The 13,203-nt window shown below is 37.9% G+C and overlaps 1 protein-coding gene across 6 annotated transcripts in view; it reads right to left on the bottom strand.

Moving 5' to 3' along the window:
* Positions 1–13,203, bottom strand: part of LOC113067075 (uncharacterized) — a 254,208-nt gene that overhangs the window by 70,698 nt on the left and 170,307 nt on the right. For 2 of the 6 annotated variants that reach the window (XM_026239306.1, XM_026239308.1), the window contains exon 1: positions 1–4,239. This exon is cut by the window's left edge and continues 41 nt beyond it. The exons of the other annotated variants lie outside the window; for them this stretch is intronic. The gene's annotated coding sequence lies outside the window, so the exon portion shown is untranslated. Of the gene's footprint in view, positions 4,240–13,203 lie in introns of those variants that run through there. 6 annotated transcript variants of the gene reach the window in all.

Raw genomic sequence — 13,203 nt, 5'->3', positions numbered from 1 at the left:
GTTCCCGTCCCGTCCCGTCCCGCTCCTCTCACTCTTACAAACTGACGTCGCTCATCCACAACTCACCGCATGGCTCTCATTACACTCAAATGCAAGGAGAGGGCGAAAGAGAGAAGAGAACTACTGAAGAGAGAGGGAACTTAGCCCAGCCCAGAATGATAAGTGAAGCTGGCAGGACTGTCCCAAGCTTGAGAAACCTTTTTTTTCTTTTTTTCTCTTTTTGTGGGGGGTGGTTTGGGTTATTCAATTCTATCTTTGCTAAAATTTCCATCAATTTTATTTATTTTTTTCCTACAAATACTCAAAACATCTGGTGCTACCACCTCTCAGTCTATCAACAGCTTTCCTCTGCAGAGTTCTTCTGTGTCTAGTCTTCACTCTCCACTCCTGTACACACTTTCTATTTCTGTCTCTCTCAGCAGCTGGAAAAGGGAAACACACCTGCGGGACACTTTTTAAAGGAGGTGATGAATCTCTATAAGGAGAAGTTCCTGAAAGTCTCTTTTTTTTTTCCTTTTCTTTTCACAAAAACGGATGACAGATTCGCATTAGCTTGTCCAGGGCAAAATCGCTCTGTCTTTATCACTGATGTTCATCTTCCTTTCCTTTCTTTAGTTTCTCTGCGGATTATCATCACATTTAATGTGGGATTGGGACACAGCAAACTGGATTGGAGAACCATGAACCATAGATATTGAGAACCATGAATCCACTTTAACTGAAATTTCCAAGATTTCTTCTGTTCTTTCAACAAACCCTCAAGTATTTAAGTCAGTTAGAACATATTTCATATTTGGTGGCATATTTCAATACGAAGAATTTTCAAGCCTCTGGGGTCTGAGGGTGTTTTTGGACCATGGAAATGTTTTGACACGACCAGACATTTTTGCTTTTTTCAGTTTCTTATAAACATATTAAAGGCTAAAGTCTGATTACACCTTATTCAGCAAACTGGGATGCAATAGTATGTATCAGCATGTATGTACAAATTTGTGTTTTTGGAGAAAACATTTATGTGTGGTTAGTGAAAAAAAAAATAAAGTCACTAAAATAAGGCCACAAAACATCCAGAACATTTTTTTCACAGGACTTTTGAGTACATCCTGCTCACTCATTCACTGAAGTCTGTCACACCACATAAAAATGTGTTATTAACAACTGCTCACAAACACTGGGGGAGTGTCTGCTGTCTGTGTTGAACCCATGCCCACTCATGGGAAAGTTCTCTCTTAACTGTCAGCCTGAATGGATGCTTCCTCTAGCAGCTTAGTTTCAATAAGGAGACTGAGCTGTTTTGCAAATTATAGCAACCAGGTATTTTGCATTTACGTGACGAAGGCAAAGCTAGCTAGCAAACTCGGCTGTAGTTACTAACGGTAATGACAGTATCTTTTGATTGAGCATGTCAACCACTGATGCTAATGCACTGTAGTTATTAGCTGTGTTGGACTTGAAGCAATACTATGCAGAACGATCTGTGTGTGACATAAAGTAGCATGAGAGCGATTCAAAAGCAAATTCTGCTCACTATAGCTCTCACTGTACGTTGATGTCACACGGTATTGGTCAGCGCGGCGCTGCTTGAAGTCGAACACACCTCTTAGTGCAAGGGGAGGGGTCTTGCTCAGAGGCACCACTGCATCATCGAGTCATGATTTTAGCCCCACCCAAAATATTCTAAACACTAAAATGGTGCAAAACAGTACTACATAGTTCACAGTCTTTTTAGCAATGTTTTAGCAATGCATTTCTAACATTTAGAATGTGTTTAGAAACAAGAATTGACCTTATACGGAGTTTAACTTTTTAAAACATGTTTTGTGTTAGAAAGGTCGAATGCGAAAAAGTGACAATGACCATGTAGTATTTGTTGCATTTTGGTGAATTTTTTTGTGGTGTTTCAGAAAGAAGTTCACGGTGACAGAGATGACAGAAAGTGCACCTTTTTTTTTTCTTTATTTTACAAAAGCACATCATTTTGTTGATAAAAATAAAAGCAGACACTTTTCGAATGCAGACAGTTTTGAATGATGTATGACACTTATCTGTAAGAGCAAAATCAAGTATTTTGAGTCTCTTTCCCACTGATTAGTCAAAAAGTGAGGTGATTATAAAGCATTATACAACTAGGGGTGCCAGAATACACAGAGGAGATCATTGACAACTCAGAGGACAGCCATCTCAGTATTGCACATTTGGCTAGAAACGGTGATTACTGAAATGAAGGAAATGTATATAAGAAGCCAACAAATTCTAAGGGAGTATGACCAGGTGGGAAATATCATGAATTGGTCAATAATTACTGAAATCAAATGGATCTAAGACATGTTTGCGAAATAAATTTTAGTGGAGCTGTCGCAAAAGGAAGAATACAATTTTTCAAGTAAAAAGTAATAACAGATAACTTCCAGACAGAAACTATTCAGAGCATTTGGGAAGGGGTTGAATGTGAAAGACCTTTTGGCATAAAAGTGGAAAAAATATATAATTAATTTTATTTGTAAAATACTGAGGAAAGGAGTGTTTAAACTATTCAGAGCCTAATACAACATGAACAGGGGTCTGGATGAGTCTGCTGATCTTAGATTAATTATGGGACCAGATTTCCTGCAAAAGTTGTCATGACTCAGAGTTATTTCACAGTGAGTAATAATAGGGCAGAATGAAGATGATTATAATAGGAGGCTGTCTACTGAGAGCATTAAAAGTGACATCTATAGCTGGAGATAAACAGATGGACACATTTGCAATAGGATATTAGTGAATGGAGACTTACTGTGCAACTGTGGATGCTAGATGGCAAGCAGATAATGTGAGCAGGGTCCTTTGCCAATATGTAAAATCCATGTCTGGCTAACGATTAGTTCCAGAAAATGCAATTAGTCCAGAAAACCAAGCGACAGGTAGCGACAGACAAAGTCAAAAACAAAACAGTATGCAAACCAACAGCCCCAGTCAGAACCAGCAGCTACCACCACTTCAGGACACTGCAGGGAAGAATGGTCATCACTCCTTATCACATAACTGCATGTTTCTTCAAAAGGAAATGTTGGTCTTGTAGACTCAAAAGATCACTGTGTACTCGAGCAAAACACTTACTTCAGGCTGTAACTTCAGGTTCTTTATGGGAACAATAGGTGTATTGTAAGTTGCTTTGGATAAACGTGTCAGCTAAACTACAACTGTAAAGCTAATGAAAAGGAGAGTAAGTCCAGAGGAGCAAGGCCAGCGAGTGATCATCCAGAGGTACACTCAGCTTCCTGGAACATGTGTGTTCGAGGTCAAGCAAGTGAGAGATGCAATGGTGGGATCGTGGCAGCAGTGACTGGTGTGCAATAAGCTCCATATGTGCCTAAGCACTCACTGCCAGAAGAGCTCTGTTTTCTCTTGGTCACACGCTCCCATTGGGATCTTGGAGGAGGACCGATGATAAGAGGGATGGGATTACAATAAATGAAGAGTCAGCAGTTCTAGCATGACTCAGTGTTTTGTTTAAAAATTTTAATCTTTAAATATTTTGATCATGTACATTCGTTTAGCAATGCACAAAACCAGTTAAATAAGTGTTTATAGACACTTTATGAGTAATCTGAGGGTCTGGTTAATGCTAAAAAAAAAAAAAAAAAATTGGAATTTAGCACATCATTGCCACATGGGTAAATACACTTTTGGGAAATGCTAACAGAGATAAAAAGGCTGTTACATTTAACTCAAGTAGAACTTGTTTCATGAACAGGGGGTCTGTTTTTGATCTTAATATCAATCCCCAAGCTAAAATGTTACATTTTGTCCAGAAAGTGTTTTTCTTGTTTCATTCTTTCCAATATTTTGAACTTTGTGGAGTTCTAAAACATAAATGGATGAGATACTGTCAAATGGCTGGCACGTGGCGAAGTTCTGCAAAGCAAATGTTTTACGAATCCAAAGCCAGGTTGGTAAAACTCAATCCTATGCTATTCTGCTTGGCGGCCCATAACAGATTCCTTATTCAAATCAGTTTAATACAGTTTTAACATCCATTATGAATCCAGCTGTTATTGGTCGGTTCTCTCGCTGTCTGCTCTTTTATTTTCCTCTCACCATCTTGACTAATTTAGCTGGAATCAAAGTTGCAGTGATTGTTGTAGAAACAAAGCCATGGCATAAACTAAAGCAAGGCTTGCAATGGTTTTGGCCGTGAGACGGGCTTCATGATTACACATCACATAAAATGTTAATAACAGGAATCTAGAATACTTCTCAAAAACATTATCCAATGAAATAGTAAAAAGCTCTCAATCATAATTAAAATTTATCTTCCACAAGATTATAACTGCCCACAATAAAATTCTAAAAGTTCATGAAATATATTATTACAAGTTCTTAAATGTCTTATTATAATTATAATTCAATTATTATTATAAAAGCAATGAGCCTACATTAATTATTCTGCCAAAACATATTATTTGAGCATAATCATAAATCATATCAAATCATATTACAGACAGTTTAAGGTTTGCGTTTAGGTTTTCATGGTACAGAATTTCTAAAGCTGAAAATAACTTTACACAGAAATGGTTAGTAATTTCTGGTTTTAGTATATTTTTCCATGGCTATACTACTGAAAGTATTTTAATGTTTACAGACTGGGTCCATTCACTTCCATTTTTAGTTCCTCACTTTAAATTTCTCCTTATATATATATATATATATATATATAATTTTTGGGGGGCTAATTAACATTCAGGTACAAGTTCTCTCAGAATGTCAGTGCCTTCCTTCCTGAGAAACTAAGGTGTTCATGCACAGCTTGGTACTACAGATTGACTGTAGAGTGATTAACCATTTACTGTGTGTCCAGATGCTGCCCAATAATCTGAACTCAAGCAATAGTGTTACTAAAACATTCTCTGCTTAGATGCATGAAGAACATCATGAAGAAATCTTGTTTTCAGCTGCCATTGTGCAGCATTATTTATTGTGTCAGTCCCTCCTCTAATTGTGTTCACCATCAGTCAAAGCTGTCACTTGTATGAATGGACATGATTTGACAGGATATGGAAATATGGTTTTCTTTGGTCCTCAAATACAGACTCAATCCTTAAACACCACAAACTGCCTCAGGAGGTGGTGTAATTATGCATACAAGACATGACTTGGCCAAATGTTAATGCATCTAGTTTTGTAGGCCACATACATAAGTTACTCATCCCAAGTGGAATTATGTCAGCATACAAAAGTTTAAGAGCCCTAAATGAGCAAGCTACCACAGCTGAGACACAAAGAGAAACTGCAAAAGCCAAAAACATATGGGACGGATGCTCAGACAAATGGATAAACAGACAGACAGACAGACAAAAATCCAGAACAGAGAAACAGACAGATAGTTATAGAGAGATATGGATAGAAATATAAACAAGTAGACAGACTCACAGACAGATAGATAGTCCAGCAAACATACGTAAGACAGGAAAAGATAGATAGATAGATAGATAGATAGATAGATAGATAGATAGATAGATAGATAGATAGATAGATAGATAGATAGATAGATAGATAGATAGAGAGGGTCAGTTTACCCCACTCTTCCTTAAATGCAAGCAGTTGCTCATTTCAGTAGCGGCGCCTTGAGTTATAACCAATTCATGATGCGATTGCTGTGGTTGGTAATCAAAGCCGAGATGGTGGTTATTGTTTATTAGGGCCTTTGACTTATGGACTGTGGCTTCATATGGTGGGTTCCTGCACAGTTCAGCTCTCACAATCGGTCTAGTGCCCCCGGTACTCGACATCACCACAGATCCTAATTAAAAGCAGACAGAGGGCTGCATTGTCTGCTGTAGAGAACAGCAGCTCAAGCACAAGATGTGAAGAGCGCAGTGGGACCTTTATACTGTTTATTGCCCTTTATAGAGCTAAATATCTGCACTTATTTTCTCTCTCTCTCACTTTCCTGAAGAAATGTGCCACACACACAGTATACAGTATACAGTCTGCTGTGCATTAGACAAGCAGATGGGACGGTTAGTCAGCCAGGTGGGTGTTAAAGGTGTTTTTCAGGATGTTAGGGTGCATCAAAGCTCTGTACATTCCTGCAGGGCACATTAAAAGTAGACAGCATTTATCTTCACTTCGACTGAAATAGAAACAAAAAAAAAAAAGTCTAGTAATCCATCAGAGCAAAGCAAATTCTGACACTGACAACGTAATGAAAAGCAAAAGTATAATCTTTAAAGCGATTGTATCATGAGAGAACAAAATAAATAATGAACTCTTTATTGGTTTATGTATTGGAACTTTTAGAAGTCAAAACATTACAAGTGCATGTGTGTGTGTGTATATATATATATAGTACAGAACAAAAGTTTGGACACACCTTCTCATTCAAAGAGTTTTCTTTATTTTTCATGACTAAATAAAGTGAAGGGGTGCTGCGCCAGATGACCTGGCCTCCACAGACACCGGACCTGAACCCAATCCAGATGGTTTAGGGGTGAGCTGGACCGCAGACAGAAGGCAAAAGGGCCAACAAGTGCTAAGCATCTCTCGGGGAACTCCTTCAAGACTGTTGGAAGGCCATTTCAGGTGACTACCTCTTGAAGCTCATCAAGAGAATGCCAAGAGTGTGCAAAGCAGTAATCAAAGCAAAAGGTGGCTACTTTGAAGAACCTACAATATGACATATTTTCAGTTGTTTCACACTTTTTTGTTATGTATATAATTCCACATGTGTTAATTCATAGTTTTGATGCCTTCAGTGTGAATCTACAATTTTCATAGTCATGAAAATAAAGAAAACTCTTTGAATGAGAAGGTGTGTTCAAACTTTTGGTCTGTACTTGGGCTTTTAAATATGCCATTAAATTGCATTAACTTCTGCAAATGTCAACAATGGTTATTTGGTTTTATTTGCAAAATGATAGTGAAAAACTTTTTATATTTTTGTATAGTATTACCGATATTACAAGTAAACTTCAATAAAGTAAACAGACATTCCAAGATTAAACCATTTTAAACACTAAACAAAACAGAAGATCATCGGGGGGGAAAACAACAGAACTGAATTGTCAGTGTTATATTGAATATTCAGCTTCATATGTTCCATACTGTTTATTTGATTGACAGGTTGAAGATTAGATCTGTCATTGTCAATGTCAACGTCACTTTATAAAGCACCATTTAAAACAACAGCTGTTGACCAATGTGCTTTACATAAACATTAAACAAATTTAAACAAATAAAAAATTAAATAAATTTAAAAAATGACAAACATAACATGACACTAAGTAATTTGTTAAAAGCTATTTCAAACAAATAAGACTTCAGTTTTGATTTAAAATTACTTACACTTCCGGCAGTCCTAATACTAGCATTTTAGTTTCCTATCTGTCGGTCACTACAAGTTATTTCGTGATGACATATTGGTGTCTCACTTTGAAACCCAGACATATCTGATTTAAAGAGAAAATGGCAATGAGAACATGCTAGTGGAATTTGCATGCTGAGCCACTCCCCATGCACACGGGTATATAAGGTGACCGTGTGCATCCACAATTCTTTGCTCCGGAGCCAAGTACATCATGTTACACTACAAATCCATTCATCATTGTGTTACGAGGTTGTTCCTGGTTAATGTAACGGTGAGTTACAGTGATCTCCCTGAAAGCAGCGATTCCTCTGGGTGCCTCGACTAAAAAAGCAGTTTCCACTAAAAGAGCAAATCACGGGCAATTCACGTCATTTTCAAGATGCACTTTTTTCTGGATGTGGTTGTTTCCTGTGCTCTCCAGCCATGCTTGCCTGGCCAGCCGTGAGCATTTGGCTGCAGGTGACTACAATGTGGAGTGCGGCTCACAAACACATTATGCTCTTGTTCCTTTCTTCCCAGAGGTGCATGAATAGGTGATAAAGTCATGGACGGCCACTTTTACGGCCAGAATCTGCTAGTCTCCATCTTCCATCTTCACTACACTCAATGGCAGGGAAGCTAGTGGGTACATGGACATTCCCCAGGTGGAGAGAGCGGTTGTGGTGCACCTGTGCCTGCAAGATGCCGCAACTTGGAGGAATCGTCCATTTCTCCCGTCCAAAAGGTATAAACGTGGTATGGGAGATGATTGGGTGAAACTCAGAAATGATTGGGTTCCCAAGTGAAACCCCAATATGTTGTCACATTTATTGGTAAATGAGTGCAGTGACTTTGGTTTTAAAAAAAAATGGACCAACACCAGCAGATGACATTGCACCACAAATCATCACAGACTGTGGAAACTTAACACTGGACTTCAAGAAACTTGGGCTATGAGTTTCTCCACCCTTCCTCCTGGCTCTAGGACCTTGGTTTCCAAATGAAATACAAAACTTGCTCTCATCTGAAAAGAGGACTTTGGACCACTGAACAACAGTCTAGTTCTTCTCCTTAGCCCAGGTAAGATACCTCTGACATTGTCTGTGGTTCAGGAGTAGCTTAACAAGAGGAATTTGACAACTGTAGCCAAATTCCTTAACACGTCTATGTGTGGTGGCTCTTGATTCCTTGACCCCATCCTCAGTCCATTTCTTGTGAAGTTCACTCAAATTCTTGAATCAAATTTGCTTGACAATCCTCATAAGGCTGCGGATCTCTTGGTTGGTTGTGCATCTTTTTCTTCCACATTGTTTCCTTTCACTCAACTTTTTGTTAACATGCTTGGATACAGCACTCTGTTAACAGCCAGCTTCTTTGGCAATGAATGTTTGTGGCTCTCCTTTCTTGTGAAGGGTGTCAATGATTGTCTTCTGAACAATGAATATATATATATATATATATATATATATATATATATATATATATATATATATATATATATATATATATATATATATATATATATACTCACACACACACACACACACGCACACATACATACACACACACACACACACCTACATACAGGTGCGTCTCAAAAAATTAGAATGCATATATATATATATATATATATATATATATATATATATATATATATATATATATATATATATATATATATATATATGCTTCTTTTCCATTTTTAATTTACTTGCATTTTTACTTTTAATACTTAAGTATGTTTAAGATTTACTTTAAGACTTTTACTCAAGTAATATTCTAAACGGTGACTTCAACTTCTACCAAAGTAATTTTCTGGTAAGATATCTGTACTTTTACTTGAGAATAGCATTCAGGAACTTTATATATCACTGGAGACGAGACAAGATTTTATATAAAATACCTTTAGAATGAATTATATTATCCTAACCATGATAAAATACAAGAAGAAAACCAAATATTGAATGGCTAACTACACAGTTTGAAATTTTAGATAATTCATACAGATCATTAAAAATAATGACTGGGCACAAAAAATATTCATAGCGGTTGCTTATTGCAATTCTTTGAAAAGACACCCCAATGCCTTGACTTCAATGATTCGCACTCTGCATAAATCATCTGATTTGGCCTCGTTCCAATAATCAGATTATCCATTTATCATACCGCTCAACTCCTGTGAACACACACACACACACTGCAGTGGCTAATTTATGACCATTAATCTTCCTTCAGTGCATTTAATGTTTCATAAATTAACTAACTTTGGAATATATTTTCCTGCTTTAATTCATTGAAGACCACAGGAAACCAACTGCACGTGCAACTAGAACATAATTTAGCCAAATACACTGGACATTATATTAGTAAATCGTAAACACTTCTATAGGAATAGGGAAGGAGTGGGAATGATTTGGACAGTGGAGACAGTGCTCCTAAATGTGGATCCTGCCACATAGATACCCTGGCCACATAGAGACAGAGAACGTACCACAGACCACAGAAACATGCAATTATCCCAAACAAGGACGACTGGCCAAGCTCTTCCCACTGTGATGGACAACAAGAGCACACATGCAGTACATTAGCGGAAACACACGCACACAGAACATACAAGTGCAGCCACTTTACTTGAGCTCTAAATCATCACCTCTATAGATTAGATTAGATTAGATGCAACTTTGTCATTTTGCATGACATTTGTCATTGCACATGTAAGGCACAAGGCAACGAAATGCAGTTAGCATCTAACCAGAAGTGCAATAAGTAGTAAGTACAGGATATACAGTGTCAACAATATATTGCAAATGTACAGTAAATATACAGACAAGGCAGTACTATGGACATAATTTACAGATTTTTAAATACTATCAGCATGATATACAGATAGGTGTACTATGAACATACTATACAGATGGATTATGTAATAAGTGTATGTACACTATAAGCAGAAACTATAAGCATATGAACGTCATTTATACTAGTTCAATGGATATTAAAAAGTGCATAGAAAAAATTCCAGTGTGCAAATGGATTATTCTGTATTCTGTAGAAATGTAAAGACAGTAGTGCAAGTAATAACAAGTGTAACTGTTTTTCTGTCATTGTTGTTGTAAACCAGATGTAGTGATGAGGAGGGGTGAGGAGTGTGTATTGAAGTGTATGTGTAGGGGGTGGTGGTTGGGGGGGGGGGTGTTCAGTTGGAAGAATTCAGTAAGGAGACAGCTTTAGGGAAAAAAGCTGTTCCTTATTCTGCTGGTCCTTGTCCGGAGGCTCCTGAAGAGCCTCTTGGAGGGCAGGAGGTTAAATAGTATATGGTGAGGGCGAGAGGAGTCCTTGAGAATGCTGCAAGCTCGACGTAGACAGCGCTTTCTCCTCAATAGTAGGAAGTGGTGTCCCTGTGATGCATTGGGCAGTTTTCACCACCCTCTGCAGTGCTTTGCGGTCAGCCACTGAGCAGTTTCCACACCAGACTGTGGTGCAACTGGTCAGGATGCTCTCGATCTCACAACAGTAAAAGTTCATCCGGATGGCTGAAGACAACTGGTTCTTCTTCAGTGTCCTGAGGAAGAAGAGGCGCTGGTGAGCCTTCTTGACCAGGCTGAAGGTGTTTGTGGTCCAGGACAGGTCCTCCGAGATGGTGGTTCCCAGGAACTTGATGCTGGAGATAGGTTCAACAACCATCCTGTTAATGTGGATGGGGTCATGCGTGCTTCCTTTCTTCTTCCTGAAGTTCACAATGAGCTCCTTTGTCTTACTGGTGTTAAGGAGCAGGTTGTTGTCATTGCACCATGTGGTCAGGTGCTGTATCTCTTCCCTTTAGGCAGTCTCATCGTTGTCACTGATAAGACCAATCACCATGGTGTCGCCTGCAAACTTAAAGGAGTTGGATCCATGCACAGGCTATAAATGCCTTTCACAATTATAAACAAACAAACAAATGCATGCCCTAAACAGTACTTCACGACTTTTGGATTTTGGATTGTGACACAAAACAGTAGCAAAATTATCATACAAAGGTAAACAATGCAATACATTAATACTAAATTATTCATTTATTTTGCAAATACTACATTTGTAAAATAGAATTAACTGTACATATCAATGTGCGCTGAAAATAACTATCACTGATCTCTAGCCTACAAACATCATATTTTACCATCAAGTCATTTTCAGAGACAAAACATGAAGGTGGTACATTAAAACCTGATTGCTTGAATAAAAGTAATTATTATTATTTGACTGATTAATTGACTGATATGATTATTATTTAATACTTAAATATCTTTAGAAACATAAGTTTAAAACAATCGTTTTTTTTTGTTTTTTTTTTATTGTAATTCAAATACAAATTAACTTATTTAAACAACTTTCACATCGGATTAATAAAGCTAATCATTCGAACACTTATCTTAAAAAACTAATAATTAAACATATATATAGTGTGACAGGCCTGCCCATATGCCCTCCCAGTTTACTGCACACAGAAGATTTCTCTGTGGTCTGCTCTGGCTTACATATAAATCAATGTCAGGGAGGCAGACTTGTGTTGTATAAATACATGTCAGCTTATTACAATTAGTAAGTAAGCAGTACAAATATTATCCAACTAGGTATGCAAGAATTAAATAAACCATAAATCTGAAAAAGTTCTTTGCTCAAGGCAATATCAACGATGGTTCTGAGGTCTCATTTATAAATGTTGCATACACACAAAATGGGCATATAAATATGCGTATGTAATTTTTCACGCACGTATCGCGATCTATAAAAAATAAACTTGCTGTAAATATGTATTCAGCATATAGACATTCTAGACTATGCGTACAAACTCTTTTTCATGGAGTGAGAAAAGTTATGAAGTACACAACTATTTTAAACTCTGTTTTCATTTCAAGATTTATTCCACTCGCATTAGAGATAAATACTGAAATTACAAACCCTGTTCCAAAAAATGTTGGGACACTGTACAAATTGTGAATAAAAACAGAATACAATGTCGAAGTTTCAAATTTCAATATTTTATTCAGATTATAAAATAAATGAGATATCAAATGTTTAAACTGAGAATATGTATCATTTTAAGGGAAACATAAGTTGATTTTAAATTTCATGGCATCAACACATCTCAAAAAAGTTTGGACAAGGCCAAGTTTACCACTGTGTGGCATCCCCTCTTCTTTTAATAACAGTCTGCAAACGTCTGAGGACTGAGGAGACAAGTTGCTAAAGTTTAGGAATAGGAATGTTGTCCCATTCTTTTCTAATACAGGCTTCTAGTTGCTCTACTGTCTTAGGTCTTCTTCCTCTTTATGATGCACCAAATGTTTTCAATGGGTGAAAGATCTGGACTGCAGGCTGGCCATTTCAGTACCCGGATCCTTCTTCTACCCAGCCATGATGTTCTAATTGATGCAGTATGTGGTCTGGCATTGTCATGTTGGAAAATGCAAAGTCTTCCCTGAAAGAAACAACGTCTCAATGGGAGCATATGTTGTTCTAGAACTTGGATATACCTTTCGGCATTGAGGGTACCTTTCCAGGTGAGCCCGGGTGTTTCCCTGGCAGAAGTCTCTCTGCCATCTCTGCTGTGTAGTGATCTCACCCCAGGTGGCCTGAGTCTATCCCAGGGACTTCCATATGTAGCACTGCCCTACGGCCAGTCCATATGTGTAATTCCACATGGTACCTCCTATGCGCAGGATGTGGTTCCGCAGCGTCCCCCTACTTGGGTACGCTTTCCCAGTGTTATCTTATCCTCACTGTATGGAACAGCAGTGCGGGTTCCTCTGCCTAAGCCCTGTCCCGTCTTCTGCCCCAACTGGTGTGAGGGAACTTGCTGGCTTTCGCAGGGCACTGGAGGGGGTCAGCAATAG

The sequence above is a fragment of the Carassius auratus genome, chromosome 50, assembly GCF_003368295.1.
Source record: "Carassius auratus strain Wakin chromosome 50, ASM336829v1, whole genome shotgun sequence".
Lineage (NCBI taxonomy): Eukaryota > Metazoa > Chordata > Actinopteri > Cypriniformes > Cyprinidae > Carassius > Carassius auratus.
This window is presented reverse-complemented; position numbering and strand designations above follow the sequence as displayed.